Source organism: Callospermophilus lateralis, unplaced genomic scaffold (genome assembly GCF_048772815.1).
Source record: "Callospermophilus lateralis isolate mCalLat2 unplaced genomic scaffold, mCalLat2.hap1 Scaffold_161, whole genome shotgun sequence".
In the NCBI taxonomy this organism is placed as follows: Eukaryota; Metazoa; Chordata; class Mammalia; order Rodentia; family Sciuridae; genus Callospermophilus; species Callospermophilus lateralis.
The window spans coordinates 1,150,019-1,175,391 of NW_027512709.1; the positions used below are offsets into that span (position 1 = coordinate 1,150,019).

At 43.4% G+C, this 25,373-nt stretch overlaps 1 pseudogene; it reads right to left on the minus strand.

Annotated features, from left to right (window-relative positions):
- LOC143389163 (inactive serine protease PAMR1-like) overlaps positions 1-25,117 on the minus strand; it is a 72,361-nt pseudogene extending 47,244 nt beyond the window's left edge.
- Between the last annotated feature and the right edge of the window lie 256 nt (positions 25,118-25,373).

The window sequence follows — 25,373 nt, forward strand, 5'->3', positions numbered from 1 at the left end:
CTGTGACCCGTCTTTCTATAACAGAGTCAAATCAAGATCATATCTTGCTCAATATTGTATCCTCAGCACCTAATACAGTGCTGGCACCTAGCAAGTGCTCAATGAATATTACTTGAGTGGCTGAGTGAACAAATGAATGCCTCATGAACTGTTCCCAGTAGCCAGCATGTCTTTCAACATCCGTGAGCTTCTTTGCTGTCAACTGAAATCAGGTTTTTATTGACCTGTAATGTGTGTGTGTGTGTGTGTGGGTGTATGTGTGTATGTAAGTGTGTGTGTGTGTTCCACAGAAGAGACTTGTAGCCCTCTTTCCACACTATACTGAGTTTCCTTTCCCTCCTTCTTGAGAAGACGAATTGCTAATATGATTCATCAAATTCCAGTAAGTCATAAGGCACATGACGGAGTCCCATGGGTACCACTGTGCCTTCCAAAAGCCACCCCCCCCCTCACGTGCCAAGCTCCTCTTTAAATCCCTATTCACCATGCTACAGAGGAGGTAAATGGACTCAGAACCTCCCTCCTCAGTGGCTCTGCCAAGACTATTTCTTGGCACAGCAAGTCAGGGTCCTTAAGATACAAGCCACAAAAACCAGTCTAGTGATTAACATGAACAAGGCCATGATCAAAGACAGGAGGTAGCACACAGATTGCCACAGGACCCGCTGCAGGCTGCCCATCCTAGAACCACATCGGCCCACTGAGGACCATGGTGCTGCTAGATGCTGCTGGATGTCACAATGCCAACCCTAACATTGGTGTCCCTCAACCTTTATGGTCCTGCACCACCACCAGCAGCAGAGAGATGCTCACTGTCTACCATAATGGTAGAAATGCCAACTAAAGCCACACTGGATTCCGTGTTCCACCTATGAGACTGGCAAAAGTCCAAAACGACACATTTTGTTGTAAAGCTTTGAAAAAAAAGAAAAAAAAAACAGCACCCTCACACACTGCTGGAGTAAAGGCCAAATGTACAGAAAACTATTTGGCAAAGGCCGGAAAATGACATATGCACTCCCAAGGGACCCACTGCTAGCAGAGGGATAAGTGTACCTCCAAGATACACTTACATAATACTAACTGATGTGTGCAAAGTGTATTCACTGCCCATACAATGACCATCCCTAATCTGAAAACTGAGGTCCAAACTGCACTAAAATCCAAAATGTTTTATGCTTTGACATGGCACCACAAGCAGAAAATTCCACATCTGACCTCCTGTGACAGGCAGCAGCCAAAATGCGGGCATACTGAAAATATTTTGTAACATTACCTTCAGGCTGGGTAAAGGGTGTATACAAAACATAAATGAATTTCATGTTCAAATTTAAATCATGTTCAAGATATCTCATCATGTAGACCCAAGCATTACAAAATCAAAACAAATCAAGAATACTTCTGGTCCCAAGGGTTTTGGAGAAGGGAATATACAACTTATAATAACAAAAGTTTAGGAACAACCCAAAAGTTCATAAATGATGGTCACCCATATAATGCAGTTATAGCAACTGTGAAAAAAAAGAAAAAGAAAGAAAGAAAGAAAAGAAAAGTGAAGATGGCTTTATATTGATATGGAGTAATCTCTAGCTTTTCATGAGAAAAGGAAGTTAGCATTGTTTATGGTAAAATATCTTTTGTGTGAAATGGGGAAAGATATATATATACACACACACACACACACACACACAATATATATATATATATATATATATATATATATATATATATATATATATATATATATATATATGTTTTTTCAAACATGGAAAACAGTAAGCCACTCTATACATGAAATAGGTGGTGATACTAGAGATTGAATCCAGGACAGCTAGGACAGCTTCATGCATGCTAGACTAAGGCTCTACCACTGAGCTACACCCTGAGCCCCTTTTTTATTTTATGGGACAGGATCTTGCTAAGTTGTCCAGGCTGGCTTCAAACTTGTGATTGTCTTTTTTCTGCCTCCCAAGTAACTGGGATTACAGGCACGCCCCACCATGCCTAGCTACATCAATTGATTTTGATTGGGAGGGCATCTAGAGATTGAACGCAGGGCCTCGCACATGCTAGGCAAGCACCACCAAGCATAAATCCCAAATCCAACATAGATTTTTAAATGTAGTATTTTTATGGCACATACTTCATGGGACATAGTCTAAGGTCAATAGTAACCATAAAGAAATCATAACTTCATTCGGTGATCCTATTGTTAGTATTAATAGTGCTATTGTTAACTTTGCACAATTCTATTGTCATAAGATAAAGCCAATAAGTAATTAGGTTAGTATCAATAAGAAATAAGACTTAAAATGAGAAAAAAATTAAAGACATTAATAATCTTGAATATCACATAGATTCATTCATTTATTTATTTACTAGTTTTAGGTGGACAGAATATCTTTATTTTATTTTTATGTGGCACTGAGGATCAAACTCAGTGCTTCACGTGTACTGGATAAACACTCTGCCACTGAACCACAACTCCAGCCCCTCACATAGATCCATTTTTTAAAAAACAGATTTGTCTGGGCTGGGGTTCTGGCTCAGTGGTAACGTGCTTGCCTAGCATGCGTGACACACTGGGTTCGATTCTCAGCACCACACACAGATAAATTAAAAAAAAAAGGTCCATCAACAACTAAAAAATATTAAAAAAAAACCAGATTTGTTAGCTCCATCCACTGGGGGAAAAAAAACACCTATTAACAATGACAATCCAATTATCAGAAACACTCCTGAGGTTCCAGACTGTGGTCTCGGGTCAGAGTTCCTTGAAGAAATGACTAATTCCAGACCTGGGAAGAAAATGTACAAGTCTGCAATGCCTTGTATTGGGAGAATCAAAGAAGCCCACAAGTGTGGTCATGTCAGAAGCATATAGAAGGACATGAGGGAGCGCCCAGTGTCCTAAGACTGGAGGTGCCTGGGTTAAAATGGATACTGAATGACAATGATTCAATTGCACATATAAATAAAAATGGAGAATTTCTTAATGACACACAGAGAATCCCCTTTCATCAATGGTGACTGCCGAGGGCATTCACACTTACTCTTCTATAATTTAGTTTTAAAAGACGGCCTTTCTTCTTCATCTTGCCTTTCCTTTCAGGGTAACCAAATGGTTTATTTGGATAGTCTTTCATTGGTTAGAATCAGTGATCAGTCCCAGCGTCAAGGTTGCAGATTTGGGTGCCTCCTACCTGATGGGTCAGGAGCCCCGCTGCACCATCTATGCGGTTCTCTTGCCTATCAGACGGCTGACCTCAGGTCATCTTGTAACAGCAGAGTCCATGCTAGTGGTCAGCCAATAGTAACCACAAGGCTTTTGAAAATTGTTCAAAGACTCCCATATCACTGCCAAGGACACCTAGTAGAGAGACCCAGGCTTTACTCTCAAATTTTTCAAGAAAATTGGAAGGCTTTACTCAACCATTTCCCTACAAACCACACTCACCCATCAGGAAATTGGGGCAGTGGATTTCTTTTCTGGAAACAAATATACAAAAGTTATGGTGAAGTCACTCCTAATTTAAAGCCCAGAATGGCAATATGTAAATCAATGGTTGTGCAACTGAAGTGATTCTGCAATCTGTATATGGGGTAAAAATGGGAGTTCATATCCCACTTGAATCAAAGTGTGAAATATGATATATCAAGAACTATGTAATGTTTTGAACAACCTACAATAAAAATTAATTAAAAAAGAAAAAAGAAAAAAAAATAAAGCCCAGCATGACTCTCTTCCAAGGAGAAAGGACTCAGAAGGATCATTTGCAGACTTGAGCCCCATTTTCTTTCTTCTTCCATGGTTTTGCATGAAACGAAGTCCCTGGCAGAAATGGGTATCATTCTCTGTTTTTGAAAGAAGTGGAAATGCAGAAATAAGAGAAATTCCCAAAGCCCCCCCCCCGCCTTTTTTTGTATCCTTGCATTCATCAGCCTTTGGAAAGCTCATTTGAAAATCTCAATGTCCAAGTCGAGGTGTGGCTCAGTGGTGGAGCGCTTGCGCAGCATGCATGAGGCACTGTGTTCCATCCCCAGCACCACAAAAAAATAAAAATAAATAAAGGTATTGTGTCCATATACAACTAAAATTTAAAAAAAGAAAAAAATAGAAAAGAAAATCTCAAGGTCCTTATTCTGACCTGGCCTAAACAGGGAAAGGTGAAACTGCAGGAGGTGTCAGAAGCATAAGGCAGCAATACTTCCTTGCTTTTCAAGCATCAGGAAAATGCGCAATGAGGTTTCCAATCACATCAGAAACACTATGCACTATACGTTCAGTCCACCTTGGCCCCTACCCAGCTGAGAACTACAATGCAGTTATCAAATCTACAATCATTAAAAAGAACACCACACAGCCATAAAGAAAACTAAAATTATGGCATTTGCCAATAAATGGATGGAACTGGAGATGGTCATGCTAAGTAAAATAAGCCAATCCCCCCAAAAAACCAAAGACCAAATGTTCTCTCTGATACTGCGGATCCTAACAGCCAATAAGAAGAGCGGGGAATAGAAGTTCCTTGGAATAAAAATTCAAGGGGAATGAAGGGAAGGGAGGGGAACGGAATAGGAAAGACAGCAGAATGAATCCGACGTCACTTTTTTATGTTCACATATGAATACACGACCAGTGAAACTCCACATCACGTACTGCCACAAGAATGGGAAGTCATACTCCATGTACAGATATGTCAAAGTACACTCTACTGTCATGTACATCTAAATAGAACAAACAAACAAAAAGAACATATCAGTCCCCTCTATGGTGGGGGCAGGAGAGTGGTGGTACAAAAGTCAGGTTCAGCTTTATGTAAAGGCAAAAAATGGGCAGGGGGGCATACACAAGAGCCTGGGAAGGTCCCATCCCATCCAAAGACACTCTCTTGTGACTGGACCACCTCCCAGCTCTCCCACTCAGAGCTAAGACCGTCCTCCTTGACTTCTGCTCTTTCCTTCCCCTCTCTCCTTCTCTACCCAGCCAACCCAGGATGTAGTCAGCTCACTTCCTAATGACCCAAATCCCTCCGCCTCTCTCTACCCATTGGACTTTTACTTTTATTAAGGTCCTCTTATTTCTCTCCTGCCTCAAGTCATATCCCACCTCTTCTCTTAGAGATCTCCAATGCTGGTCAGGAGCATGGTGCAAGCCTATAATCCCAGCAACTCAGGAGGCTGAGTCAGGAGGATCATGAGTTTGAGGCCAATCTCAACAACTTAGTGAGTACCCATCTTAAAATTTTTAAAATGTTCTCTTCTCTTCTTATTATTATTTGGGCCATGTAATTCAGTGGTAAAGCACCCCAGGTTCAATCCCTGGTTACCTCCCCCCAACACACACAAACCTCCAAAGCTAGCAAAATATCTTCAGGATTTAGCCTAAAATTCATAGCATGGCTTACAAAACCCTTCTGGATCTGGTCCCCCATTTTTCCTTCAGATTGCTTTCTCCTCTTGTTATCTGTCTCTCTCCCTCTCTCCACATCTCTCATCACACACCGTTTCTCCTGGCTGACCAAGCTAATTGCAATTCCTGAAACCTCATGCTTGCTCTTGCGTTCACAGATGCACAACGTTAACACTGAGAAGAGTATGAACCCCTCTACTCCCTTGCCCGTAGTGAGAACGGGCTGACTGGTGTCCTTTTTAATAATCCTGGCACCACCGAGGGCCGAGGGCTGCCTGCAGGACCCCGAAGGCCGCCTGGGCTCGTGGCTGGGCGCTCACCTGGGTGGATGAGGCAGGAGTCACATTCGTTCTCCTCGTTCCTGCAGCAGGGGATGGTGTAGCCCACGACCTCCTTCTTCCCAGGGCACACGCACTCGATCTGGTCATATTCGCAGCATTCGCAACACATGATATTCCACTCGGCTCCAGGGCAGGTTCGTTGATGACCGTGTATTCTGAAATGGAAAACCAACGCGCGACAGTGGGTCCAGGCAGGAAGGGACAGACGTGGGAACACTCGGCTGTCAGGAGGCCACCGTGTGCTGTGTGCAAGAAGACTGTGGCATTCTTCCTGGGCCAGAGTCTCGGAAGTGAGACCACCTGCCCCAGGGATCTTCAGAGCCATGCACTCAACACAGAGGAAACTTGCTATAACTGCTAATCAACTATTTTGATAGAATGGGGGGGAACAGGGTACTGGGGATTTTACTCAGGGAGACTCAAACACTGAGCCGCATCCCCATCCCTTTTTTGTATTTTATTCAAAGACAGAGTCTCACTGAGTTGCTAAAGCTGGCTTTGAACTTGTGATCCTCCTGCCTCAGCCTCCCCATCTGCAGGGATTATAGGTGTGGGCCACTATGCCTGGTTATTTTTATAGAATTTTTATTTCAAAAAATCATGTTCAGCAATATATAATCTAAATATATTGACAGTAGAACATGCATGCAATTTACAAAAACATACACATTTCTTAGGTGTCTGTGTTCATTTTATTTATTTATCTATTTTCCAGTGCTGGAGATGGAACCCGGGGCCTCATGCATGCTGGGCAAGCTCTCTACCCACTGAGCTACACCTCGTTTCTATTTTTGTTGGAGTATTTTCATAGTTGCGTAGATTGTGCACTGAACAACTCCAGGGGAAATCATTCAACTGCAGAACTATAGGATGCAGCGCAGTCATGGTGCCATCATAAAAATTTCAGAGACTACTTTGTAGATGAGGCCGTTCAAGTGCAAGGCTGATGGCCAAGTATAGACTATGTTATTGCTTCCAAACTTGGCTCTTCCATTTTGCAGCATGCCAAGTTTATAGTATCTTCAAAGCTAAAACCAACAGAAAAGACAAAAGTACCTTAATTAATATGTTTGGGAGAATTTCAATGTTTTACAAGGGTGAACTCATTAACCCAACTTCATTCAATTCCCTGAGTACAACTGAGCATTCTTTCCCGTGAGAAAGCAATGTTCTCTTTGGGGTAGGATTTTTTTTCCTTTCTTGTTTTTTATTTTCTTTTTTGATATTTATATACCTTAAGTAAAAAAGAAAACCATCTGGAAAAATCTTTCAGAGGAATCAGTTGGAGGTTGTGCAGAGGAAGTCAGACAAAAACCTTCTAGCTTTGATTTGCTTTGTTCCCCACTCTCCATTTCTAAAAAAAATCCTCGCACAAAGATGATGATTAAAGCAGAAAGGGGTCAGATATTTGGGGAAGATAGTGAATGTGGGCAAGGTCCTGTGAAGCCTTCCACAGAAGGATCAGGCAGAGATCCCTGAGATGCTTCACAGGCCCATAAAAACAAACCCTAGTGTCTGTGGGGACCTCTAAACCCTTGACTCCATAGTTTAGTTTTCTATTTCCCTCCCCTAAACTTGGAATTCTGACCCAAGGTTGATCACTCCTAAGTCTGCCAAGTGCAACCACTTTAAGAAACTATCACCATCAATCCTCAGTCTTGGGTCATAAGAAGATTCTAATAGCATGAAAAGGAACCACCCAGATGATGGACAGTTTCTTAAATTGGATGAATCTAGTTTTATGAAAAATTTACTTTCTTTCATCATTTTGGACAAATATCATTGAACCAGCAATGACCCTCACCCTGGCTTTAGATTGGCACAGGTCACCACAGCCTGGTCACTGTTGAGATTTTGCTTCCCTCTCCATTCCATGAGCAACCTCAGAGAGTCCCCTGTAGTCACAGGGGACTTACTAGCTGAGCTTACAGGCTTTGTTACCTGCCAAAGTGGATGACCTCGAAAATCTAGCAAGAACTGAATGTTTAAAAGAGAGAAAAACAGAATAAAAACACAGATGTGAGTTCCCACGAGTCTAGATGTGTCAATGGGTTTTTGGAAATGACACAGAAAGCAAGAACAACAACAAAAAATTACATAAATTCAACTTCATCAAAATTAAAACCCCTTTAGCATCAAAGACATTACTGAGAAAGTGAAAAGACAGACAACAGAATGAGAGAAAATATTTGCAGATCATTTATATGATAAGTTTAGCATTCAGAACATTGCAAAAAACAACTCTTACAACTCAGCCACAAAGAGACCAATTTAAAAATGGACAAGTGGCTGGAACAGAGATACAAGGGGTAAACCAGCCCAGAAGAAGATGTTCAAACTTAACAGGTCATTTAGGAAATGCAAATCAGTGCCACAATGAGATAATACTTACTGCGATGGCTATAATCCAAAAAAAAAAAAAAAAAATTTAAGTGTTGGCAAAGACGTAGAGATACTAAAACTCTCCTATATTGCTGATAGAAATGTCAATGATCCGATTGCTGTGGAAAACAATGTAGTGGTTCCATTAAAAGTTAAATCACTACATGATCCATCAATTCCACTGCAAGGTATTTATCTAAAACAGTGAAAACAGGGACTCAAATATACTAGCATGCTGATATTTATTCACAACAGTCAAAAGGTAAAAACAACCCAAGGGTTCACCAAGAAACAAATGGAGAAACAAAATAAGGTATGTGTAGCCGATGGACTATTATTCGGCCACAAAAAGGGAATGCAGTATGTACACACTGCAACACAGAAGAACCTTGAAACCATTCAGCCAAGCGAAAGAAGCCACACACAAAAGTCCAAATATTGTCCGATTCTATTTATATGAAATATTTATAATAAGCAAATTCAAAGAGACAAAATATATTAGAGGGGTATTAGATTGGGGGGCTAGAAGGAAGGGGAGAATTATTGCTTAATAAAGAGTTTCCATTTGGGGTGATGGAAACATTTTGGAAATAGGTGTGATGTTTGTACAACAGAGTGAATATAATTAATGCTACTGAATTACACACTTAAAATGGATAAGGTGGCACTGTGTGTGTGTGTGTGTGTGTGTGTGTGTGTGTGTTTGTGTGTTTGGAGAGCCGGCTCCCTCCCCTCTGCTCCATCCTTCTCTTGGCCACTGTTTCCCACTTTCTATCAGCTTCTCAACCCACCAAGCTTTTGCCTGCCCGAGGCAAAAGCATTTGCTTAGCCACAGCCTCTGTCCCAGCTGTTGGGCCCTCAGCATACATGATACCTGTTCAGAGAGAGCCTCCCTGGCCTTCTCTTCTGAATGCACACCGCACACCCCCAACCCATGGTCTCTGTTATAACATCCTATTCACTGTCTTGTCGCCTTATCATAACAGACCATCATTTTCTGTGTTCCATTTATTAGAAGTACATTTGTGGAAAAGGCACGTTGGCCATTTGGCTTCAGCTGTACAAATTTCAGGGAATTTCAATATGGTGCTAAGGGCCAGTTCCAGAAACTAAGATGGAGAGAAACAACAACAGCTGTAAAAGTTATGGAATGTTTTCTGAAATGTATGCTAAAGCACTTTAATGTTTCGGTACAGAAAGTACTTTGTATTCTTTGTGCAATTTCATCTTCAAAATGATCCAATGAGGTTGGTAATACATTTTCTTCCCCATTAAAAGCATTCACTCCGACCCCTTCACTTTACCAGTGAGGAAAAGAGCTAAGTAGAAAAGAGCTGGACTTTTTTTTTTTAATGGAGGCAAAGAGAAATGCCAATCTTTTTGAGGGAATTAATTCTGAGGGGGAAAAAAAAGTGGTCCCCAGAATTACCAGGGATATGGGGAGGTGAACAAGCTTGCTCCTAGCAGGGAAGAGGCTAGACCAGCCTGCAGTTCTGCCAGCCACAGGAGCCGAGTAAACTTGCCTTGCTTTCCACATTTAAAAACAGCCTTACAGACTGAAAAACAGCATACTACAGGGACACAGCCACATCAATGCTTATAGCAGCACAATTCACAATAGCTAAACTGTGGGACCAACCAGATGCCCTTCAGTAGAGTAATGGATAAAGAAAATGTGGCATATATACACAATGGAATATTACTCAGCCATAAAAGAGAATAATATCATGGCATTTTCAGGCAAATGGATGGAGTTGGAGAAGATAATGCTAAGTGAAGTTAGCCAATCACAAAAAAAAAACAACTGCTGAATGTTCTCTCTGATATAAGGAGGCTGATTCATAGTGGGGTAGGGACGGGGAGCATGGGAGAAATAGACAAACTCTAGATAGGGCAGAGGGGTGGGAGAGGAAAAGAAGGGGTATGGGGTGAAATGATGGTGGAATGTGATGGACATCATTATCCAAAGTACATGTATGAAAACATGAATTGGTGTCAACATACTCTATATACAAGCAGATATGAAAAATTGTGCTGTATATGTGCAACAAGAATTGTAATGCATTCTGCTGTCATGTATTTAAAAAAAATCAATTAAAAATTAAAAATAAAACAGCCTCACAAAATCTGCCGGTGAGCCTTCTACTGTCAGGGCTTCCAGTAATACAAGCATAAATGAAACACAAAAGCCCATGAACCTCACCCTGGGATTAACTGAGGCACTGGGCCATGGAGCACATGCTGTGATCATGTAGCAAAATCAAGCTTACGGAGGGAGTGCTGGGTGCTGCACGATCGACTCCTTGCCAACCTCTCCATTGAATAAAATATGTATTTCATCTTTATCAAACACTCTAAGACCTCACTTGCAGAGCCATTTTAGGTTTGTAACAAAATTAAGTGGAAGGCAGAGAGACTTCCAATATACGCTCTGTCCCCATCCATGGGCAACCTCCTCTGTTACCAACAGCCCCCTCCACAGTGCTGTGGTTGTTACCATTGATGAACCTGGAGCCACACAGGGTTTTCACCCCAAGGTCACAGATATTAGGCTTCAACCCCAGAGGTGCACATTCTGTGGGATTGGACACCAATATGTGGCATGTGTCCACCGTTACAGTATCACACAGAATACATTCACTGCCTTAGAAATCCTCTGCGTTCTGCCTGTGCCTCTTACCCAACCAAAGCAATGCACTTTTGAGGAGGAGGAGGAGGAGGAGGTGAAGAAAGAATTAAAAAAAGAGTTTTTTGTGAAAGCTTTGGAAAATGAAAAAAAGCATAAATAAAGAAATAAAAAGTATTCACAAAAATAGCATTTTGCCATCTAACCTCAAGTCTTCTGTTTCCAGTGGACATAATATTTATCTGTGAGTATCAATGGATGTGTCAACCCAGAGTCTCCCAGCCTCTCAAAATTGGTAACATGTTTTGTTTTAGAAATTGAGCTTTTCTTTCCCCTTCACTTTCATCATAGGTTATTTTCTCTTGAATTGGAAAGGTTTTCAAAAGTCTTTTTTTTTTTTTTTTGCAGAGAGGGGTGGGTACCAGGGATTGAACTCAGGGGCATTCAGCCACTGGGCCACATTCCCAGCCCTATATTGTATTTTATTTAGAAACAGGGTCTCACGGAGTTGCTTAGCACCTCACTTTTGCTGAGGCTGGCTTTGAACTTCTGATCCTCCTGTCTCAGCCTCCCGAGCCACTGGGATTTCAGGTGTGCACTATTGTGCCGGCAAAAGTCAGTCATTCTAAATTGCTACATAATTACCCTGTACATGTGAGGGCTCCCCTAAACTCCCCTCTCCCACTTTTTTTTAAAATAAGGGTAATCAAAATATCGAGAGCATTTGGGGCACCATAAGCTTCTTCACCCAAGCCCTGACTTCCATGCTCAGGAGCAGCCATCCTGATATCTCTCTATCCAGAATGGGGAATCTAGTTACATCAGTCCAGTCCTGGTTCTTCCAGAATTCACTTTGAAAAAAATGTAAATCACTTAACCTCTTAGCCCAGTCTTATTAATGAGAATACCAAGTCAAGGAGACATGTCAAGGAGACATGCAAACGAATGGGCACGGGTTTCATGTACTTGATGAATGTACTTTGCTGTCACTGTCATTATTTTGCACACAGTTGAACTGCCCGGGGGACATGCAGACAGTTCATTTCAAGGCTTTCTGGCCCTGGTCTGTTTCAACTGTTCAGAGGATGCAGGGACAGTGCCTCCAACAGGGGGCTCACCGAGGCAGGGGCAGGAGGTGCCTCTGTGCCCCTTAGCATGGTCTCCAAGCCCAAGATCTTCAAAATTATATATTAAGAAATATACTGCCACAATGACCAGTAATGTCCAGCTGGAAGACTCGGGATTCTCTATGAGAACAAGGGGCAGCCTTTTCCATACCTGATTGGAACATCCCTTGCCAGAGCAAAGGCCCAAGTCAAGACCACCCCTGAGGGTGGCAAAGAAGGGCACTTGTATCATGTACCAGATCCTCTTCCTTGATGTTAGACTCTGCTTTTGAATCCACCCAAAATCCCACAGCCCTCCCACTTAACCTCATTTAATTAGAATTTCTACTGAGGGATTTTTTTCTTTTTTAAACTATCTTGCATTTTATAAGTTTTCTGAGACCAGAGGGAGAGAAAAAAAGAGGCAAGAATCAGAGGGATATATAATTAGGCAGCTGGAGCTCCTCACTCATCCCTGCTCCCCCCACCCCTCCTCCTGAGCCGTCTGAACTCACTGTATTGATGTCCAACAGCACACAGCGGTCCCCACTGCTGGAGGGTCTCACCACCAGCTCGAAGGACTGATGAACACACAAAGCCCAGGACACACTCAAAAAGACTTGAGTCAGAGGTGATGGCATGCTTACTGGGGGCCCATCCTCCATCCTCCCCACTGAGACTTTGAGAGCCATCCTGTCACCAAGAGACCCTCAGCCCCAGCCTGGCTGGTTCTCACCCCTGGGTGATCTCAGTCTTGCCAATTATTATTTTAGCAAAATAATGACAACTAGAAAGCAAAGACCTTGTCACCCCACTTTAGACACCAGGACTGTCATTGGATTCCTTAAATATCTGGTGTTAAACATCCTGTACAAAGAGGATGGCGAGGGGAACAGAAATAGATTTGTGACTTCCTTTCTCCTTCCTCCTTTACCAAGCACACTGCGCGGGGTGACTCTGCATCACGCGCCTCTGCTCCCTGATCCCACCTCCGTCTCCAAGGGCCGTCTCTGAGTCCTAACCGTATTGGTGTCCAGCTCATTGGATCCTCACAACCAGTTGGAAGTGGGTTATTATTTTCTTCATTTAATTAATGAGGAAACAGAGTAAAACAAATAAATCCAGGTCACACAGCTTTCAGGTAAAAGAAGAAAGATCAGAACCCAGCTCTTACTGGGGCAAAAGCCTTGTTCTTACCAATGCAAGGAAGGGCACTTGTATCATGTACCAGAGTTCACACTTCCAACTTGTAAGAAGAAAGTGGCACCCATGAAATAAAAATATTTGAGCATCAGATTCCCTGAATTTGAACCCTGGCTCTAGCAGTGACCATGTGACTTTGGATGAGCCACTGAATTTCTTTGTCTCGGTTTCCTCCTCTGGGAAATGTGGGCACTGATGGTACTCCTCTAGAGTTGCACTTCTCCATGGAACCCAAGAGCTTACAATAATCCGATAGTATAGGGACAATACCTGCCTCTATTTTATAGATGAGGAAACTGAGGTACAGAGAGGTAAGAAATATGCCCAAGACTGCACAGGTAGTAAAGTGTAGAGACAGGATTCAAATTGAGGCCATCTGTTTCCACAATCAGAGCATTAACCATCATCCTGGCCTTGTTCTCAGGGATATCATTGGTAATTCTAATTGGCAACTAACATCTATAAACACCCTGGGAGCTTGCTCTGAGCTGGCACCCAGCCAAGTGTTTCCCATACGTTCCAACGTGGTGGTGGTGGTGGTGGTGTCGTTTTAATTCACAATGGCATTAGGAATGTGCATTCTGTAGTTGAAGAAACTGAGGCACAGAAAGGTCAAGTATCTTGATCGATTTGCGCAGTAAGGGGTAGAGCTGACACTGTGTGCATCAGAAGCCCATGTTCTCCTCTAGATCACCATCTGCATGGAAACCACCTGAGATGCTTGTTAATGAGCCTATTCACTTAGAATCCCTGCAGCTGGAGGCTAAGTCTCTGCCTTCTAAGCAAGCATCCTCCTTTGAGGAGCACAGTCCTGTCCTGCAGGTTAAGCCAGCTGCCCTCCAGGCCCTGGGAAGCTGGGCTTTGCATTGGTTTTCCCTTCCCACTTAATAACTCGCTGCCTTCTTGGCGGCTCTGAAAGGTACTCTGACCTTCTAGGCTCTACTCTGGACCCACATTGGAATCCGTCCCTCTCTGATGCTTCCAGAGAACCATAGACAAGAGACCTTGACGTGGTATTTCCCCAAAGCCTCAAGAGGAAGGAGACACAGTGATGAGATCATTGATGCTGCTGCATTTGAATATGACAATAACCAAAAAGGTCTTTGGAAGAAAGACTCCTATTTGTCAGGCATTATTTTCAGCAGAGACCATTATTCTCATCAGATTTTTTTTTCTTTTAAATCACATCTTTGGCTAAGATGCAGATGGCTAAAAAAAAAATAAAAAATGGGATGAGCAATAAATAATGTGTCCTCAGTGGCCCACACATCCAGAGAATTTTCAGATAGGCTGTTTGTGTTTCTATGGTGAAATTCTGGCTTCTTCCCATTTGTTCTTTGGGGTTCTAATTTCTTTTCTTTAATCCATCCTATCTTAGTCTGTTTACTGTTGCTATAACAAAATACCTGAGACCAGGTAATTTATAAAGAATGGATACTTATGGAGCTCCTGGTTCTAAAGGCTGGGAAGTTCAAGAGCAAGATTTTGGCATCTGCTCAGTATCTGGGCCTTCTTGCTGCATGACGTGGTGGAGGGCATCACGAGGCAGGACAGAATAAGAGTGCCAAAGAGAACTCACCTTTAAAACAAAGCTGCTCTCTCCATAACCCATCAATCTATTAATCCATGAATAGATCAATACATTCATGAGGGCAGAGCCAATGACCTTCCAAAGTCCCACTGCCACCTGACTGTGCATGTGGGGGTTAAGTTTCCAACACATATATTTGGGGAAGGGGGCTCAAACCTTAGCACTTCCTCTTCTGACACCATTTAATAGGACATACCTCACCTCCTGCTGCTTCTCTTCAGAAATAGACACACACCACATCAGTAGCCAAGGGGAACAAAACTCAAACTCTAGTGTCATGGAGGAGCCCCCAGTGGCTATTTTCTTTGACAGCTGTGGCACTGAAAATCCTTGAAGAACAGCTGTTTGTGAGTTATTTCAAATATGAGAACATGAACTTAATAGATCTTATTTTTACCAGCACTAGCTGCTGAAAAAGTAATAGAATAATGCATCTCCACGTACGTGACAAGAGAACCCAGCAAACATTGCACCAAACAAAGAATGGTTACACTAAAAATAAGACCACTCTTAACATTAAACACCCAACCTAGATGTTCTCAGGCCCAGGCAGTCTGCAGATCATCCCACATGTTCCCAGTCTTCCACACTCGAATGTCCTCTGAGTCAGAGTACATCAGGGCTTCACTGGGGCCTGAGTCTACCAGGGACAACTTCTGCCAAGAGCTTCCAGAGTTTGCACTGCTTTCACATCCAGATTCTGCCAAGCAGAAACCAGATTCTCCTTCTCCTGAAGGCAGCTGGCCACAACAGATGTCAAGAGTGAAGGAATGCTCAGCAAGGGCTATGCACTCACAATGGTATGTCCGTTAGGTCCCTAAACCCTGGACTGGTGGCATCTTAGGTCAGGCAAGTCTTCCCCACTATTACCTCCCCCAGCTCTGCAGGCTAGGTCAGGATGAAGGGGAACTTCCTTTCACAGAGATTTCTGCTGGCTCCACCCTTGAAGCACAAGTGCACCATCATTAACAACATCTCCTCTGCAGACTTTTAAGGGGGCCTCAGTGTTCAGGCGGCAACTTCACTGTCCCAGAACCACCTCCACTGTCCCACAGGAGACTGCAAAAGCCTGCCAGCGGCCCCATCTCAAACACAGCACGTGGAAAGCATTTCCTCTAAGGCTGGAAGGCAGATGAATGATGTAACCAAGGGAAGGGACCAAGCCTTGAGGGATAAACACAAGGTGAATATTGAGGGTTGTCATAGGATGGGATCCTAGACTGATGAAGTAAGCCTCAAGATCAAGTCCATTCTCCTGTAGATGAAACTCCTGGTACTGCTGCTGCTCAAATTCCTCGTGAAACGTGCTCGTAGGAAAAAACAGAAGAAGGAAGGAGAGTAGGAGACTTTAATTTCCTGAATACTCCCTTTCTATCAAGCTAAGTATTTTAAATAAATTGCCTCATTTAGTGCCTTCAATAAACCTGTGATATAAACACGAATCGACTCAGCCTCCAGATTGGAATGTGATAAGGCTACATTAGAGAGGTCAATCAATTTGCCTCCGAGAAAACTCTCCATAAAAGACAGGTAGGATTCAAACCCTGGCCTGTCCCAGAACTCTATACCCTGTCCACACACACATTCATACATCTGCACAATATGTACACGTTCACATCTGCACCTGTATTCTCCTGCACATGTAAACACAATTACATCCATACCAAGAGATCACATCCAAGACAGATCCCACACATAGGGAAAGTAGGGCTGAATCTTTGCAGAGAAGATCTTAGGTTCCCATATTCTACGTAGTCAGAACGTCCTTCATAGAAACTGCTGGTTTTATTCCTCACCCACAGTCACTGTACTCATTCTATCTGAAATAAGACTGGGCAGAGAGACAAGGCAGGCCAAATGTGATGGCCAAGAGAGAAACTGTGATGCATGACAATGGAATGATATAAGTAAAGGCAGGAAGAAAGTGGGTCCCAGAGAGAGCAAACAGGGGCTCACTAAACACCTTTTTTTTTTTGGCAGCACTAGGAATTGAACCCAGGGCCTCATGCATGCTAGACAAGCAGACTGCCACGGAGCTGCATCCCCAGCCCTCGACTTAAACTCATGCACACCTCTATGAGATACAGACCATTTCTAGGTTGGGCAAATCAGGGTCATGGTGACTGAGATACACCAGAACTGACAGAATAAATAACAAGAGATTAGAGTCAAGCCTCTGTGTGTAGGGGGAGGGGGCTAATTGGTGATAAAGGGACCTTGGACTCAGTGTCCCCAGAGATTAGAAGGAGGATCAAATATTCTCATTTTTGAAGGGAGGATACATCTAAGTGGAAGTCAATACACAGCTCTTTCCTTAGAATGGCCATGTCACCATGAGCACACTTTATCAGTCACAACTTCATCTGCCCAATGGTCCCAGGCCAATCGTGTTACTTTAAGCAACTTGAATACAGGAAATGAGTCTTCTCTTTTTTTTTAAGAGACAGTGAGAGAGAGAGAGAGAGAAGGAGAGAGAGAGAGAGAGAGAATTTTAACATTTTAACATTTATTTCTTAGTTTTCGGCTGACACAACATCTTTGTTTGTTTGTGATGCTGAGGATCGAACCTGGGCCGCACGCATGCCAGGCCAGCGCGCTACTGTGTGAGCCACATCCCCAGCCCCGAAAAGAGTCTTCTCAATGACACATGCAGGTCAATTCTGGCGAGGACTTGCACACGCACAGCAACAGGGATAAGCCATCGATTCTATGGTCTTTCCAACATATTAGCACATACTGAATGACAAGGACAGCAGACTTCCGGCCCATCTCTCAGCAAACATCTGAAGAGAAGCTCATGTTTTACAGATTCCCAAATGCCCTTCTTACCCAGTCCTGTGTCTTTGTGAGGTATTCTTCAATGCTTTAAGAGAAAGAGACCAGAGTTTGTAAAACCTTGTTCCATGGAGCACTAATTCCATTGGATAGTACAGTCTTATGTCAAAAAAAAAAAGAAAAGAAAAGAAAAAAGAAAGTAAGAAAGAAAAGAAAAAGAAAGACTCTGTGATCAAATATCTTTGTAAAATGCTAATTACAGCTTTCTTTGTTGCAGAACTTTGCAGATCTATATATGCGTTGTGTATAGTCAATCTCCACATCTCCCAGACTTATTTCATCATTATATCCTGTTTTCTGTTTGTTTTTGATTAAAATCTCCCAGGATTAGCAATCCCCAAGGCCCACTTTGGGAGGGAGATGCCAGGCTGGGCCTTAAATTCTCTCAATTGATTGCAAGCGCTTAAGGAAAAGGACTTTGTCTTCTTTTCACCAAGGCAGTGCAGTCCCTGGAAACAAGCTGAGCACCTGACAGGTGCTTGGTAAATACTGCTGCGTAGATACCTGGACATGGACTTGGGAGGCATGTGAAGCCAAGATGAAGGCTACCTGTGACGAAGACTGAGACGTGTGAGCATCCTCTCTTGCTGTGGCTTTTCAGTCTCAAGTATGCAGAGTGAGCAGACCTTGGGGTTCATTATTGCTGGATTTTTTTTTTAGAGAGAGAGAGATTTTTTTTATATTTATATTTTTAGTTTTCGGTGGACATAACATCTTTATTTTATTTTTATGTGGTGCTGAGGATTGAACCCAGTGCCCTGTGCATGCCAGGCGAGCGCGTTACCGCTTGAGCCACATCCCCAGCCCCTGGATATTTTTGTTTACTGCAGTTTGTAGCAAATTTCCACAAGGACTCAGGACCTACCCACTCTGTCCTACCACTGGATTTCCCAGGAGCCAGGCTTGCCATAAAGGAGGCTGAACACCATTTGGAAGCAAGCAGTTCACCCCCTAGTGGCAGAAAAACAGACCAAGCCTTTTGATCACCAGCAGTGTCTTTCCTTCTGAGGGCATCCAGGTGAGCCAGGAGCATCCAGGTGAGCAACGACCAAGTTGGGAAACACGGGAGCAGATGTTTCCAACTAAAAGTTCAGCTCAGAAAATTTATCCTAAATCACTTCAGGTGTTCTCCACCATCGCTGTCAACTCCTGAGGAGTGATCCCACGATGCTGCGGTTTATTGATAACTTTCAATGGAATCCTTTCAAGTACATGAAAGGGGAACTGGGTTTGAAAACATTTGACAGTTTAGTTTGTCAGAGTCCCCAAACAATTCATTTGATCTGAAGTAAATGCAGCCAACATCCCCCCCCACACGCACGCACCCCACCATTCAGAGTTTTGGTGCTAAAATGGCTGGGATTTATTTTAAACCAAATGTGATTTCAGCTTATGAGGAAAATCGCAATCTCCCCATGAGCTCAACTTGGCAGTATGTGTTCCTCACTGTGTTCTGACAGCAGCAGTCCTGGTTTTCCAATCACCAAACCAACTGACCAGACTGCTACTTACCCAGATGCAGGCTGCCAAACCACTAACTCAACACTGAGACAGCCAGAATCTCAGAGTGGCGGTGATCACAACTCCAAGCCTGCAGGAGCTGAGGCATTGAGCCAACTCCAGAAACCAAAGGGTGGCAAAAAGAGGCATCTTCACTCACCACTCATCCAAGGGTGGCACTGATCTTACCTACTTGATATAAGACCCAGGTCATTGGTATCTGCAGATAGTAGGTCCTCATTCAAGGTTGAAATGAATTGGTTAAAACCCATCCTAGTACTAATGAAGGGAGATCGAGTCTGTTCTCTGCAATATCCATCAATATGCCAAAAAAAGAAGGAAGGGGATAGTTTTCTCTTATTCATTCCGGACCTGTTCCCCGCAATCCCATGGCTTAAAAGTGCACACATTGATGAACTTGACAGAACAAATCCATAAAGGAGCAGTGATACGTAGTGTCATGGCCAGACTTCAAATATGTCTCATCCTTAATTCTGTTTCTATGGAAACGGATGCGTGACTTGAATTATAAAAGTTGACCATGGAACAAAGAACTTTCCATGTCCAGAGTTTAATCAGAGTGAGATGCATGATACTGGACGGTTATCCCAGAAACTGGTTGGATTCAGGGTCTGCTTAGCATCTTGGTTTCCTCAAGCAAATGTCTCCTGTTAAGATTCATATGGCCCCACCATGGCTACTGTTTCTGTTCCTTCTGAGCATCAACCAGCACCCTCCCCCCCATAATGGCACACATAAGCTTATATAGGCCAATCTGAGCACCTGGAAAGTCCAAGGGATAATCAAACTTCTCTCCCTACACTGGGGTCATATTTAGCCAAAATACAGCCAGCATATCTGCCACAATTGGTCCAGCCACTTACTGTAGCAATATTGTGCAGGGTGTCAGGACATGTCTTATGGAGTCGGGCTGCCTGGACTTAATACACAAACAGCTGACATGTGACCTGATAAGTACTGAACCTTTACCTAAGTTCTCTTGTGTGTGACCTGGAGCTCATGATAACAGTACTTACCTCCTGGATCTGTTGTAAGGATCAAGTAAATGCATGTAAGGCATATAGAAGAATGCTTGGCACTTATCACAAACTCCATCAACTAACTATCTGTGTGACCAGTCTTGGGATTAGATCATTAAGGTGTGCTTCCACCCTTGGAATTTCTATCATGGATGTGAAGAATTTGATGTGTGACCCCTACCTACGTCCCTCTCAACCCACACGGGCACTGAGTCTGTGCCACACAGGTAATTGTAACATAAAAAAATATAAGAAATAAACCTGGGGAGAAGGCAGAAAGTCTCAGTTCCTCAGAGAGTGGACCATCTCCAGCCAACTCCTAATCCCCTGCCTTCTTTGAGTCATTTTGTTCACAGTTATGAAACCTGATCTGTCCTGCATTTTTTTACTTCTTTCTCTCTGTTCTAAATGTATGGTTTTGGCCTACATCTTGTGAAGGCTGACAAACAGATTTCCTTAAACATAGACCAGGCTTGGAATCTGGTAGACGTTCTGCCACCGATCTGGTAGCATTCAATGTTCCATCTGGCTTCTGGGTCCTCTGCCCTGGAATTCAGGAACTGGAAAGTATAAACACAGTATTTCTCTCCTCTTTAAATTAAAATGAGGAGGGAAGGGCTTGTGACTTTCAAACATCCCTATGGTGAGGGTGACAGTTCCTTTGCTCACCCCTCTCCCTTAGAGGACAAGGGAGGTGCACACCTTCCCTCATTTATCATGGAAATGACAATTTCCCCAATGTGCACAGGCCTCAAATCAACTGCCATTTCTAGAGTTTGGATCAGGGGAGAAGTGTTCTACTGTATCAGGATTGTTCACCCTCATTGAGGCAGGTGGAAATCATTTTCTAACTCAAGGCCAATCATTAGGTCTCTCAGACATTATTATCTCAGCCAGTTCTAACTCCTCAGTGCAACTTAGATGTAGGGAAGATTAAATCAAACCCATAGTCTGTGCCAGGGACATTCCAAAGACCTCCCCAGGACTTCTGGCTATTTCCAAAGGACTTACATGCTCAAAGTCACCTTTGCTTCTGGGCTTCCATGTCCAAAAGTGCTTGACTCACAGTTTATGAAGCCCAGTTATAGCAACAGCTTTGTCCTCAGTTTCCACCAAAAGGTCACACTGGTAGTCATTCATGAGAATAAAGCATTGAATAGGAGGTCACAGAGAGAGCTGAGATTACATTTCACGAAACACACAAGTTCAAATATATTCCAGTCTTATAAAAATCTCCTGTAGAAGATGCTTTTAAAAGTCCTGTTGGTCAATTATTCCTAAGCAGTTTTATTCAACTTGCATGATGTCCCCATTCAGCATGTGGCCTTCCTCCCCATCCCTCTCAGAAATGGAGGTCATAAACTTAAATGCCAGTGGAGACTAGCAGATGAGTGTTAGGCCATAGAGAGGACCCAAACTCCCTCAAGGCATTCAGGCTCACACATTTCCAAGCACCGTGTCCTGCTAAATACTTCTGCAGGCCATGTGACCTGAAGCTTGCCAGTTTGCAGTTCTCAGCTCTGAAATATTCCTCTTTGCCACAGTCAGCCAAGACAGAGCAACGGGAGCTAGCAAGGGCTTTTCCCCTCTTCCTGTGTGTCCTGGAACTTTGTCAAGGTTAGATGTGCATAAGCACCATCTACCCACATGCTAAATGTGTGAGTGTAAGTCAGTCAGCTAACGGGCAAACTTGGGCTCAGACATTGGACAATGGGGTTCACCATAGGCTCCCCTAATCTGCTTACGTAGACTTTAATTTTTTTTTTATTGTGGCAACATGTATATAACATAAAACCATCTTTCCAACTATGTTTATATACATAGTTTATATACATAGTTTAGTAGCCTTAAATACATTCACACAGGGGCTGAGGTTGTAGCTCAGTGGGTAGAGTGCTTGCCTGGCCTATGTAAGGCACTGGGTTCAGTCCTCAGCTCTACATAAAAATAAATAAATGAAACGAAGGTCTTACACCCAACTAAAATAAATTTTTTAAAAATACATTTACACAATTGTACAACAATCACCCATATCTATCTCTAGAATTTTTACATCTGAAATTCTGTACAATAACATCTGTTCCTTCTTCTCCACTGCTCCTGACAACTCCCATCCCACTGTCTCTATGAATTTGACTATTCTAGGTGCCTCACATAAATGTAATCACGTGATGTTTGTCTTTTTTTGTGTCTGGTTTCTTTCATATAGTATATTATTCTCAAGGTTCAGCCATGTTATACCATGTATCAAAGTTTCCTTCATTGTTAAACATGAATGATATCTTATTCTATGCCTATAGCACATTTTATTTATCCACCGACCAACATTGGGTTGTTTCCATCTTTTGACTTTGGGGAGTAATATACTAGGACCATAAGTTTACAAATACCTGTTCAAGTCTCTGCTTTCAATTCTTTTGTGTATATGCCCAGAAGTGGAATCATTAGATCAAATGGCAATTCTAGGTTTAACTTTTTTGAAGAATCATGCATGTGTATCCTGGAACCAATCACAGAACCTCTTTGAACTTCATCTGTAAAGCAGGGATGGCAATAATACCTACTTTATCAAGTGGGGAAATCTCATAATTAATGCACTAAAGCCTTTGGATCATAAATGTCACTAGATGTCAGCTAGATGTCCAGTCTCCTTGTCTTTTGAAAACAAAGGACCCAAACTAAACTGACCACTAAAGTCACTCTCAGCTCCAAAAATCCATGATCCCACCACAAAATTATTTTCCTTTTGAGGTGCCAGAAACTTTCAGAGTATATTGGGATGAACACCCTCTTCCTCAGTTTTCCTAGCTCTGACCCTGGAATGTGCTAACACATCCCATTATAAAAAAAAAAAATCTCATTTTTTCTTACCACTCCTTCTCCCTAGCTTCCTCTCCACATTCCCCTTCTCAGCGGGCTGCTCCTACCCACTGAATATCTGCACTTCAAATTATCTCCCCCACTGACATTTGTGTTCATTCCCCACAAGCTAACGTCTGTTGGAAGTAACACTTGTGAAGTTATCCATATTAAGGTTTCATTTCCCAAGAGACCCATATTTTAAATGAGGTTTTCCTCTTAGGCAGAGTTACTCTGGCAGAGCTCCTGCTGTTGGTGAAGTCACTGGAGTTGGGTTTCCCTTCTCACATGCTGTTTATGTTAGGTTTATCACTTGGCCCAGTGTCTGGATGCTCATCCTCCAACATGTATCACATGCTCATGAGCAACAACAATCACCCATTCCATCCCAGTGGATGTTTACGTTTTATCCAACACTCTTTTCAGCAAAGGAATTAGAACAAACACGCTTCCAAGCTTTTCTTGTCAGGGGCCAGATTCAAAATTCCAACAGGGAGTGGACTCGTTCACTACATGAAGAAATATTTTCCTTCTCCACTCTATTCCTCTGCCTTCCCTCCAAATGTGAACAACTGAAATACCCTTGTTAAACACATGGAACAGCTCTCCAGTTCCATCAACAGATTGGCTGACAACAAATCACACACCCTCCCCAATGCTTTTCCATAGCAAAAGGTAAAAGAGATTCTCAGGTCGGTAAGAAGTGGGTTTTTCAGATCAGTGGGCAGCTGAGCTTTGTTTTGTTTGTTTTGTTTTATTTGTTTGTTTGTTTGTTAATGAGCAATCTCATCCACCAAGCCCTGGCACTCAGACAAGAACCAGGGTCCTCTGGAGTTGGTCTAAAGAAGGCTACCACAGCCTGGAAGTTTGGAGATCGAGGAGGAGGAGTCCTCAACTTATCCCTGGTCAAGTGTTTAGGCTTATGGGTTATCAGCCACTGCTGAAGAACTCCTCTGTCCTTCATTAGTCTTTAGGCTGCTCCAGATACTTTGGAGGTAAAATTCAAATGAAACACTCTCACCATTTTGATGATACATCACTAAGGAAGATTTACCTGGGGGCAGGCAGGCTCCAAGTAAATGAAAAGGATCAGCCCAAGTGGGGGAGAGGTTTTTTGTTGATGATGAGGGATGTATCTTAGGCTGTGTCCCCCTCCCTATCGCAGACCATAGCACTCAGCATCCTCACCACCCCATTTATTCTGTTTGTTACTTGGACCACCTGCAGAGATGGAGCACAGGGAACAGGCAGCCAGGTTCACAATACCTGCTCCTGCACAAAGCTGCCCTATTTTGTCACGTCTGTACATCTCAAGCCTTTACCTCATAAGTCTCACCTGATGTGACACCTCATCCCTGGAGCCATATAAGGATAGAGGCTCCTAAGAAGCCCCTGCTTCCCTGCCTGGCAGCAAGCCATTAGAAGATCCTCCACTCCCTGGCTTTTGTCCTTTGCTAGGTCAACAGGCTTCCAGGAGCTCTGAGTCATGTCCCAGCCTCACTTGTCCTGGAAGCCCATTTGACCTGGGAATTGTGGCTCAGAAAAATGGCATGTGAAAAACAAAGAAACCAAAATTCCTTCAAAACAAACATCCCAGAAACAGCTTGCACTTTTAACCCCAGCTTTCTTTCTCTTCTTTCTCTTTCTTATCAGAAAGTGTGTCTATGCTGGATGAAGAAATCTCTTGTGTTGGAATTCTGTTCAGATACATTGTTGTAAGACAGCATTAAGGAAGATTCACTAGGAGGAACACCCAGGCAAGCCCTGCTCTTTATTCCCCTCTCTTTCCAGCTCACCTCTGCGGGAGCTCTTTCCAGGGGAAACTTTGCTTTTGCAAATCAAAGCTTGCAACTCACTCTGAATTGATTCCCCAAGGTAATTTCATGTTTTAAAGCAGATAAACTAAAATTGAGCAGATCATACTGGAGCTCGTCCCCCTTCCTGAGGCAGTCCAGTCTCACAATTACGGATGACAAAACTGTATCCCCTACTAAGCGAAGGCAACAGACCCTCCAGGGTCACCAGTAAAGCCCCGAGATTATCACCAGAGAAAGTCCCCCGCCCAGACTCCCGGTCCTGCTCTGGGTCAGCCCCCTAGAGGGAAATGTCCCCTTCTCGAGGCGTCCTGGACCCTATGGGTGACAGTACCTCTTGGCAAAGACGAGATGAGAAGGAGCTGCAGGAACGTGAGCCCCAGCTGCGTCCACCGGTCCAGCTCCATCTTTTCCGCGGTGGTGCCGAGCCCAGCGACTGCGGGGGAGCTAGAGGAGGGACGCGGGAGGCCCGCGGGCTGGCGGCTCTTCCAGGGACCTCCCCAAGCTCCGGCTGAGCGGCAGCTCGGGTTTCAGCTCGCCGCCGGGCTCTCCCATCCTCATCCCAGGGAAACCACCTTCAGCCAGAGCGACGTCAGCCCAAACCTCTGCTCTCCGCTGCCTTAACCCTTCTGGGTCCCGGGAAGGTGTGGCGGTGCCCCGAGG